The sequence below is a fragment of the Ailuropoda melanoleuca genome, chromosome 15, assembly GCF_002007445.2.
Source record: "Ailuropoda melanoleuca isolate Jingjing chromosome 15, ASM200744v2, whole genome shotgun sequence".
NCBI classification, from domain to species: Eukaryota; Metazoa; Chordata; class Mammalia; order Carnivora; family Ursidae; genus Ailuropoda; species Ailuropoda melanoleuca.
Window position 1 is genome coordinate 3,845,973 of NC_048232.1, and position 10,355 is coordinate 3,856,327.

At 44.1% G+C, this 10,355-nt stretch overlaps 1 long non-coding RNA gene across 1 annotated transcript; it reads left to right on the forward strand.

The window, feature by feature from the left end:
- Nucleotides 1–3,377: 3,377 nt before the first annotated feature.
- On the forward strand, nucleotides 3,378–5,781 carry LOC117796340. The gene is made up of 3 exons (XR_004620746.1): nucleotides 3,378–3,487; nucleotides 3,602–3,905; nucleotides 5,246–5,781. It is a non-coding gene; the product is annotated as an uncharacterized LOC117796340 (long non-coding RNA).
- Nucleotides 5,782–10,355: the final 4,574 nt, after the last annotated feature.

A 10,355-nucleotide genomic window follows, 5' to 3' on the forward strand; every position in this document is an offset into this window, starting at 1 on the left:
ATAAACATATTTCAACCTATTTTTAGAGAGTAATTTGTTGTGTTATTAATAATGCTAAAATTAACTGGCGTTAAAATGGAAGTAAGCTGCTGAATGAAATTTAGGGCTCTGTACACACACACACACACACACACACACACACTCACACACTCACACACACCAGTGCACACATAATAGGTTTTCTTGGAATAAGAGTTTGGAAGTCAAAAACATACTTCCAAAATCCTGAGGTCAGACATAATTCTGGGGCCAACACAGACTCTTACAACTGGGCACTACGTATTGAAACAAAATGTGTTTTACAGACGTCAAAGCAGGAACAAAAATCTTGATATTTGAAAGATCCATTTATGGCAGCCTAAATCTTTGAGTGGAAAGACCGACGTGCCTTTATTTCAATTGCTCTTGGCCTATAAAAAGCCACCAACACGAAAAAGAGCCGTGGAGATCTCCTGGAAGCTGTGGCAAGGGACACTCTTGTTCTTAGTAGTGTGTGAAAACTGTGTCCACTCTTTGCTCCCCCCCCCCTTCATCAGCATCCTTAACGCCCGTTCTCTGGCTCTGTTCTTCCGAGTCAGTCCCTAACTAAACTGTCTTTTGTACTCTGGCAAAGAGAATGTATCTGGGTTTCCTTAGTGATGTTCTAAACACAGATTTTCTGTGCTTCTGTACAGAGCACATGGTCTGGGTGGGTGCCCGCTGAGTGCGAGGCCAGCTGCCTCCATCCACACACCACACTCCTAGGTGTGGCCCCCTGTGCCTGGCCTGGCCGGGCTGTGTCAGCGGCCAGACGTGGGCTGCATGGGGCCACTCTCCAGCGTCCGGCTCGGGGGCCACAGTGGGTGCTCGAGCATTCCCTCAGTGATTTGCTCTGTGTGCTCTAGCTTTTCCTTGTTGCCGTCTTCGTCTGAGTAGGTCACGCCGTGGAGAAAGCTGGCCTCTGGGAAAAGGGGGCCTGAGTGCCTACTGAGAACTCAACTGCCTAAGCGATGACCAGTGGGACCTGGGAATGGGCAGGTGGGAGAGCGAGGGTTTGCACCTCAGATTGTCAGATATCGTGCCCCTATGTTAAAAACTCAACAAATGGGGCTGGGAAGGTGGGATTACTGTTATTATTATCGTTAAATTTTGCCCCCACAGACTTATTTAAAAAGAAAAAAAAAATCTGTCAGTGAAACAGAGTACTAAAGTCTCTGAAAAGGAAGGATGTTCGGAGGTGGCCGGGAGATGGGACTCAATAATATTTATACTTCTCTCCGACTAAGAAAGTCACCGTGTGATCATTTCAGGGGGACACCTGCAGCCCTGGTTTTTGTCAACAGGACCTTGGATCTGAACAAAACACACACAGTCATTTCCCACCAGGATGTGACATTGTGGGCCAACCCTGAATGTGGGCACACGTGGAAGATGACTATTTCAGGCAAGAATTTTCCCCTCTAATCTCGGACTTATCAGTGGGCTATCAGGGAGGGGGTTAGAGAGAATGTCTGCTGTGGAAACCCTCCCCCACCAAGCGTGGAGAAGGGGGGTGGGGAGGAAGAACCATGAGCCCTCGCTCCGCTGACGCTGATTGAACCAAATGCCTAGGGGGAAATATGGTTCTCAAATAGGCTAGTGCTTAAAAATGAATGATATAAATGTTACTCATTGTACAAAGGAGGGAAAGACATCACTCACAGGAAGTGATTACAATTCTTTATCCTCTGGGCCCCAGTCACTAAGGAAACTCCGACTGAGTGAGTCAAAGAAATCAGTCCCTTCGGAGTTCAGTGTAGTTAGTCATGACAGCTCGTATTTGCTGTTATTAATAGCGATCACGTTTACCAAGTGGACAGTCCTTCAGACCTAAAAACATGTCCATATGCATGAGTTTGCTTTATTCACATTTGAGGTAAACACCGTTCATTCTCATTTTTCACATAAAGGAATAGAGAGCTTCAGTCTGGCCGGAAGAAAGGTTCCAATTTAGGCTGAGTTCAAGGGCCATTGTCCTTCTGCTCTCGAGCTTTTCTGCTTAGACACGCGGGTCTGTGAGCTTGCACGCAGAGTCACACCAGTGCAAGCTAATCACTAGTTCATGGTGTGAACACACTTATATGAACATGACAGCAGTAGGCACTGCTTTTCCTCAATTCTTTTTTAAAGATTTTATTTATTTATGTGACAGAGAGACAGCCAGCGAGAGAGGGAACACAAGCAGAGGGAGTGGGGGAGGAAGAAGCAGGCTCATAGTGGAAGAGCCTGACGTGGGGCTCGATCCCAGAACGCCAGGATCACGCCCTGAGCCGAAGGCAGACGCTTAACGACTGTGCCCCCCAGGCGCCCATATTCCTCAATTTTTAACCGGAAGAAAAATGCCAAATGGCGCTTGACTTTTACTGATAAGTTTTCCTGGGCCTGGAGAAGGAGCTGTCTTCCAGAATACTGAAGTCCAAAGAAGTGTGTGTCTCTCTTTGCTACAGGGCTTGGAGGAGGTCCTGATGCCGACGCATGTCACATGCTTTCATAAGCTACTTTGTCCCTTCTTAAAATGCCATCTTGGGGATTGTTTATTTTCTGGAGATGGTCCGTCCTTATTTACACTGGAAAACACATAGTTTTACATGGGTTAGCTTTCAATCTTGGTGAGGCAATGAGAGAAGAGAAACAAAACTTGTTTAGAGCTCCAGTGATAATATTATCGATTCAAAGTTAGGTTAACTGTCAAAATCAGAACTTTCCCATACGATCTTAGGAATGAAAACACATCCTGATTAGTAATCCTCACCAAGTTCGGAAGGTTAGAGGTGATTCAGTCTCCATGAATGCGGTCTGGTGTATTTTAAGCAGGACTTCTGAGTCATGTGGAGTTGTGTCAAAATATGTGTTATGTTATGTTATTTTAAAAAGGCAGCTTGGAGAGAGGAAATTGAACCATTTTTTTTTTTCAAAAAACTCTGCCCTTTAATGGAAGAAAAGGGCAGGTCATTTCCCACACATCTCACTTACTCTACGCAATGTGGGCTGTGATGTATTTTCACCACAGACATATCCCTCATGTGCTCTGGTATAACCTTACTTACTTAGGGTATTTGAAGTTTGTAAGTTGAGCTGTTCTTATTTAATATTTATTGATAAGTGTGGTTAAATGCAGGACTTATAATCAAATAAAGTCTACTTTTGATCTCTTATTATCTCGATGGCTTAACCATCTGGAGTGAGGGGTATACAGACACATGTACTATTTTTATCAATATAAAAATGCATATTTCTAGGTGAACTTCTCAACTTGCCTCAACTCAGAAAAACAGGAAGAGAACCAATCTTCCCTGTTTTCCTGAGTTGTAACGATACATTCGAAAGTCCTCGGAAAAGTAAGAAAACAGTATTGGTGGGTCAGACAGCATCTAGGTCATGATAGGCTGTCAAGCTGGTTGTTACCTTTACTGCTCAGAATCAGGAACAAAGTCCCTACTGGATCCTAGTGAGGTAAAAGGCATCCCAGGTGGGTAAGCTGTTCTCAGGTGGTGACTCCATTCTGGCACCCCGATCTTCCTACACCTTTGAATGCTTTTCTCTCCAGTACACTAAGAAAGTTCTGACATTTCCACTTCTTTAGGCCACCTCTGGGTTCATCATTCAGCCAACTTGTCAAGAAAATGGTTGGAGCCATTCCTGGCCCCTCAACAAAAACACTGAGCCAGTGAGCCAGTCTCAGTAGATCCAGCATGAGTCAGCTTTGTACTCTTCCCGTCTCGCTCCCTACGTTAGGATGCGTGGCCATCTTACCCTCCGGGTTGCTGTTGATACGAATCGGTTATCACAAAACTCTGTTGGTGTGTACGACACCCCATCACATATTTGGGACTTGTGGTCAAGAAGGAAGGAGAAATGACGAAAACAGATCTTACAAGGATTATCAGGTAAGTCCCTGGGGTCAGGGGCACTATAGGTCCATCATGAGACAGGGACATGCTTCCTGAGGCAGAGGTGAGGCTGCTTCCATTGGTAAAGAAAGCGAGGGAGGCTGCCTGAATTAGGGACTCATTGGAATTCATTGGAATTTGCTCATGTAAACCCAGGCCAAACTTCCAATTCCATTCTCTTCCAATATATGTCCTAATAAAAGAGACCCTGTGAATTTGGGAATTCAAATTGGGCTGTAATTTGTCCACCTACAGGAGGAGACTTTGGGTTTAATTTTCAGAAATCTGGGCCCTGTGGCTATAGGAGATAGGATCTATTACAGGGCCAATCTAGAAGCTTCTAGATTCCTTATATAGACCTTAATCTGGGAATTTAAAGCCCTGAGCTCATCATTGTCTTTTTCCTTAGTTTTCACGGTTACAAGTAACCAACCAATCCAAGTATGCTCCATTTTCATCAAAATGTTCTCAGTAAATTTTACCTGGCCACCCAGAAACTTGTCCTCCACAGGCACTTAATTGCATGTATGTAAAGGTGATAATTTGAGGAACTGTTTTGCCACCAAATTCTAAATAATTCCTTTACCACTGGAAATAGGGTCATTAGCACCTCTAAACCTAATCAGATCAGAAAACCAGTTCCAGAAAACCCTGAAACAACTCAGAGAACTCATCCCTAAGGTTCTGTACCTCTGGAACCACTTTCAACACCAAATTCTGCCTCAGTCAAGTTTAAATCAGGGAAGTGTAATAATTCTGTAGGTCTATGTTTGGTTTTCTGACCTTCTGCCACAGTGGGAGTGGGTTAGGCCATGTCTGTAAGTCTGCCGTCTTTGTGTCTGACTCTGGAGTTTACTGTGCACAGAAAGGCAGGTGTGAAGGACGATGGATATGGTTTGGAGGAAATAAGCTGATGCTCAGAAACACAGACTAAAACCCATGTTCTTCTTGCCAACTCTGCCCCTGGGGCTGGTTATATGGGGGAGCCGCAGAAATGGGCATTCTATCTGGATTCTGGATGAAATGTCTCAGGAGTTCTTCTTGCTTCAGTAAAACTTCTGAATGGCGACATTAAGTCATCTAGACGCATTCTTAAAAACCAGCACACAGTCATGAAATTTTGGTCATTCTTCCACAAGGGTTTTTCTGGATCTTTCTTCGTCACATCATCTCCATCCTCAACAACATAATATTTGTAAAATAATAGATGCATAGCACAGGGAGGGCTTTGGGCTAACTTCACGTATACGAATCCTCAGTGACCTTCCATGGTGAATAAAATTTCACTGTCGGGTGCATAGTTTAAGTATCCTTGTCTTTCTGTTCTGATCTCACAGGCACTCACCCAACCAATGAGGACCATACGATGATGTGGTCAGTCACTGGACCGCCACAGTTTCAGCTGGTTGTCGCTCCTTTACTGACCTGTGCTGGGCAGAGCAGTGAATTGAAGATAAAGAGGTTGCATCTGGAGTGTCTCTGATCATAGCCCGGGGGCGCAGGAGGAGCCCACCCAAGACTGCCGGGTGTTCTCTGGGCTTTCCTTGTGCCGGGCTTGTATTGGGGTTGAACCCCAAAAGAAGGGGATGGTCTGCGAACGGCCACAGACCGCGTCTAAGTTGTGACAGAGCACAAATGCCGAGCTGCTTACTAATGACCCGCAGGTGAACAGCGGGAGCGAGATCACTTCCTGCCGCCAGTGTTTGGGGAAGGGACGGTATTTCAAAGTCTGCTCTAAGAAGATAAGACTTTCACACAGGTTTAAGGAGCAGACTTTTCCTTGACAGGAATTCTGCGAGCAGCTGAGACACAGAGCAGGCCCGCTGCTGCAGGATTGGGTGACTCCAGGCCTCAGAGCATCTGTTTAGGGAAAGGCAAACGCCCGATGTCAAAATGAAAAAAAAGAACCCAAACAGAAAGTCTCAAACTAATATTTAAACTTTCTGATATTCCGCATCTTTGTAACGTGACTGAAATTTCTCTGCTTTAATTTTCTCAAAATATATCTTTATTATATCCTTTTACAAAACCACAGACAAAATCCTTCCTGACCTACTGACTGATGTGTCTCCTGTCCCAGGCAAATTCCTCCAAAAACACTGACTAAGTGCCTTGTTTCCATTCCCTTACTGTGCTCCCCCTTGTCAAGGCACTTTGGCCTGGCTTCTGCCCCAGCACTCCACGGACAGAGCCCAAGGTCGGCTCGGCCCTCGTGCCAGCAGATCGGATGACAACAGCCATGCAGCCTCTTGGACTACTCGAGAACGTCTATCACTTCTGGGGACCCCTCGCTTTGTGAAACTCCTGCTGGCTGGGTCACCCATAGATAGCTTCTTCTCATCTTTTTTTATCACCGGTCTAGCCTCTCAACCTCCTTCTCTGTCCCATCTGTGAACAAGGGTCAGTTTCGAGCTGGAGTTACTTCGACTAGGTTGCTGTTCTTACCTACATCCTCTTGCTAGTCACCCATGTGCTTGCAATTGTCAACTGAGCACCAGTGACTCAAAGTCGGAAAACCAAACGCTCTGCGGAGATCGGGAAGCACCCATCCCTCTGCGCACCTACAGTCTCCACGAGAGTGGAGGGAAACTTGGGTCACTTCTACCTTTATTACCTGCCACCTTGGTCCAAACCTGCCACCACCTCTTGCCCCAAATGCCCAAACAGCTCTTAACTGTTGTTTCTGCATCCGTTCTAATGACCCCTTAGTCACGTCACGCTGTAGTCAGAAGGATTTTTCAAGATGAAAATTGTTATATATGACTGTTCTTTCTAAAACCCTTCTGTTATTTTCCTTTCCTTGTAAAATCCAAGAGCCTGATTAGGGTCTAAAAGCCTCTCCGTGGTCTGATTCTGGTCTTATCCAGCTGTGCCCTTCTAATTCCTCCTTCTCTTCTGTGTTTCTGGCTCCTTCCATGTGTCAGCTTTTACCCTGCAAAGACATCTGCACACTGGCTCTCTCTCTCTCTCACCCCCAAAGACCGCTTTTCTAGTTAACCTCTACTCATCCTTCAGACCTGAGTCCCTCAAGGGCACCAGCCACCCTCTTGTCCAGCTCTGTCGCTTGTCTTCCCTGACCTGGGTCTTTCTCTTTCACATCAGTCTTTGATTGCCCTTCCCTAGACCGCCAGCATGCCTTCTATTCCTGGAAGGCTGCTTTAAGCACAGTGTCAAGAACTATCCCAAGACTTTCTGACACAGCAGGTCTGGGGTGAGACCTGAGAGTCGGCATTCCTAACAAGTTTCCCGTTCATGTTGCTGTGGCTGATTCAGGGACCGTATGGTTGAATATTAGAAAGAATAAGTCGATTGCAAATCATTTGCTATGGTTAATAAAACAATGCACTGACCAATATGGAAAGACTTTACCTAAATCTAAAGTACATTAGCTCAACCTAATATTTCCATTTTGTTATCTCAGTGTCATTTCTGCTCCTTGTATATTTCTCCTATAATATATTTTAAATACATTTCATTGTGGTTAAAAGCACACAACAAAACAATATCTAAGCGTTAAGTATAACATTGTGCAACCAAGCTCTAGGGTGTTTTCATTTTGTAAAACCAAAACTCTATAAACAATAACTCCAGCCCCTGGCAACTGCCATTCTACTCTGTCTCTATGAGTTTGACTCCACTGGGTACCTCAGATAAGTGGCCTCATTCGGGATTTGCATTTTTGTGACCAGCTTATTTCACTTAGCGTGATGGCCTCTAAGTTCTTCCATGTGATAACGTATTTCAGAATATCTTTCCTTTCGGAGGCTGAATAATATTCGACATTTTGTTTATCCATTGCTCTGTCAGTGGACACTTGGGCTCCTTCCACATTTTGTCTATTGCAAATAATGCTGCTGTGACTTTGTGTCTACAAATATCTCTTCATGTCCTTGCTTTCTGTTCTCTTGGGTGAATACCCAGAAGTAGAATTTCTGGATCATACGGTAATTATATTTTTACCTTTCTGAGAAGCTGCCATACTATTTTCTGTGTCGGATGCCCCATTTTACATTCCCATCCACACTGCACGAGGATTCTAATCTCCCCACATCCTCGCCAACGCTTGTGATTTTCTGTTTTCTTGTTAGTAGCCTTCCAGACGGGTGGTAGGTGGTATCTCCTGGTGGTTTTTACCTGCATTTCCCTAATGATTAATGATGTTGAACATCTTTTCATAGGCTTGATGGGGCCTTTGTATATTTTCTTTGGAGAAATATCGATTCAAGTTCTTTGCTCTTTTTTTTTAAAGCAGTTTATTTGTTTTGTTGTTATTGTGGTTGTGGTTGGTCCTCTGTAATATTTTGAAACCCCTGAAATTACAAATGAGCTGAATGGGCACTGTCACAGCTCAGCAATAAATTACATTTGTAGATTATATACACCATTGTGGATAAACGTCTTGTATCTGAGAATACTGAGGAAACAATATCATATTGATCAGTGGCTATTCCATCTTGATCCTTTCATTTTAGCCTGAAAAGTTAAACAATTATTCTTCTGTGGCCTATGGCGGAGGTAGAGCTGAAGGGAATGGTAGAGCGATCTTTTCTTCTATTTCAGATGCACAAATCCCAGATAATCATTAGGGGCTGTTTCAGCAGTAACATTCTGCTTAAAACATTGCCCATCTCTCCAGCTATGGCAGAGATGCAAAATAAAGAGCTCATAATGGATTGATGGAAGCAAGCGATTAGGCTTGCTTATCCAAAAGACGTGCTTAGTAGAAAAGATTTTCCCCGTCTCCTCACGTGGATTTCTCGTTCTTCCTGATCACAGTGTCCTGTTGGACTCTAAGTCCCAGGCCTCCTTATGCCCAGAGATTAAGTTCTTCTCAGTAAAATCAGTAAAATATGATCATAGGAGAACATGTTCAACGTGTACCTAAAAGGACCTCTCTTTCCTTCTGGTTGGATGTAACTTGCAAAGATTGGAGCACCCCCGGAAGATACGAGGATGGCAATTCACCTGACTCCCCAGCTCCTGGAGGTGAGTTCTTGGTGGAGAGTCTGTCTACCCAGCCTGGACTGACCCTCGAGAGAGAAAGAAACCTCTATCTGGTATGAATCATTGCATTTGGAGGGCACGTTCTTACAGCAGATTGTCCTTCACCCTACCCGTACATGCTTCTTTGTTCTTCATTTTACACTTGCTTAAGTCACTTCTTTGCAGATCTAAACATGACTTATTTATAGAACTGGGTATGGCTCACTGGAAAGTACAGAACAAAACATGATGCAAACATTCAATATTTTTGTTGAGAAAGTCAAGATTGTGTGTACAGGAAACACAAAAGCAATGAAGTGTATCACTAACAGCCTATTTGAATTGTATTGGCAGGGTTCTAGAATCCTAACTGGAAAGCAAGTCAGAAACTTCTAGAAAGTCAGAGCAGTCTGGAGAAGGGATCGATAGAAGCCAAGTGGCCTTGCAAGGTTTCTAGGAGGAAGGACTTTCAGTCACATCTGAAGGGTTGTTAAGTGTGTGCCTGTCTGGGGGACCCAACCTGCACTTGGGTCAGGAAAGGGAAGAGATCTTCCACCATCATCAAATGAAATATCTCTCACTTTTCTGTTTCGCCCAGGGAGAGGGAGAAACTTCCAGGCTAACACATCTGGGCGCCAGTCCCTGAATTCTCAACTCTGAGAGTTAGACATGAGACCTTGGGTTGGGAAAGCTTTCGTGATGACACCTCTGGGGGTTAGCATATGCCCGTGCATAGAACCCTTCTCCCCAGGTTATCCTGCCAGCTTCTCCCGCCACACCTCATCTTGGATGCTGCTTCCCCTGGAGCTTTGCAGGGCTCTTAGCCTACATTCTGTGCCCATCACATAGAGGTAGCTTGACTTCCCATCACAGCCTTGCAGCATGAGGCCTCGGTTTCCGGGTAACTGACGGCTCTTCCGTGGAACTATCAGCTCTATGTGGACCTACGTTATCTTTTGTTCAAAGAATCATTCCCAGTGTTTAATATTTTAAAAAAATGTTGTCTCAGTAAAAGTGCTTTAAGTAAATAAATAGATGAATATTAGTGCTTTGGGACCAGATCAAAATAGGGACAACAGTGCAACTGAAATTTATCCTATGGTACATGATACTGAGTGTCTTCTCAGAAAGGTGGAAATTTTTCAAATGACAAGTTGTTCTATTAACAATATGTGGTCACATGGGAGTTTGCTAAATTCTTCCGTCCTTTTTTGGGAGCTTAAAATATGAAATGAGTTCACAGAGGTGGAATAGTTTCAAGCAATAGAAGGCCAAGATTAAACTGCTTCTTATTTCCCCTCTGAGAAGGAATCATTTATCTCTAGTGGAGCTATCAGAGTCCTGGATAAAAATAAAAATGTGAATTTTTAAAATAGGGCTCACTTTTTGAACTACTCTTCCAAAATGAATCATGCAGTTTGGCCTTTTTATTTGAACTATTCTGATGCAATTTTCCCCACACAG